This window comes from Canis lupus, chromosome 29, assembly GCF_011100685.1.
Source record: "Canis lupus familiaris isolate Mischka breed German Shepherd chromosome 29, alternate assembly UU_Cfam_GSD_1.0, whole genome shotgun sequence".
Lineage (NCBI taxonomy): Eukaryota > Metazoa > Chordata > Mammalia > Carnivora > Canidae > Canis > Canis lupus.
Window position 1 is genome coordinate 36758682 of NC_049250.1, and position 761 is coordinate 36759442.

Consider the following 761-nt stretch of genomic DNA (forward strand, 5'->3'; position numbering starts at 1 on the left):
AGGTTGGTTCCACATTTGAAGATTGATATTCCATATTTAGAGATTGATATTCTATATATGAAGTTCTCAATTAGCAATAATCGTGCCTTGGATAAACCTCATTGGGTACGATACTGCCACTGTGCAAAGGTTATATATGAAGTTCTAATTTTCATATCAGAGAAACCAGATTCCTTTCTTGGTGAATGATATTCTGGGTATAGAGTGACAGAGTCAATGGTATAGGGCCAGGTTCCTTGCTTAGAGATTGGGATTCCAAACATGGAATGCCAGGTTCCAGGTCTGGAAGACCAAGCTCCAAGTTTTAGAGGACACCATGTATGGGGTTCATTTAAGGGACTGGGGTCTGATCAAGGAAACAGTAACGACTATGGGAGGCAGTAACATACAACAAGTTTCTTGTGTGGTGCTTGGACAGAATTGTATGAGAGAGGAATGTCCCGCATAGCATGAGTCCATGCAGAGATTTGTAGTGAGTGGGTCACCCTCCAGAATAGGAAAAAGGTAAAGGAACTCCTAGGAGAGAGGAAGATTGAAGTAGGATCTTTAAATCTAGGGGCTGTTGTTCAACAGCATGGCAGGGAATCTCTGAGTCCTCAGAGACCCTAAGGGCAGGGGTAGCGTGGAATCTTCTAGCCACAAGACTCTACTTATCAATGACCAGCAGATATTGAGTGTAATCTCATAAGGTCTCATAAAGTCTCATAAAGCAGGCAGGCTCTAAATGGCTAAAATTCTGCTTATTTGGGTTATTTAAAAAA

The 761-nt window shown here is 41.7% G+C and overlaps 1 pseudogene; it reads right to left on the bottom strand.

The window, feature by feature from the left end:
• LOC119866786 lies at nt 1-131 on the bottom strand (annotated as a pseudogene).
• Between the last annotated feature and the right edge of the window lie 630 nt (nt 132-761).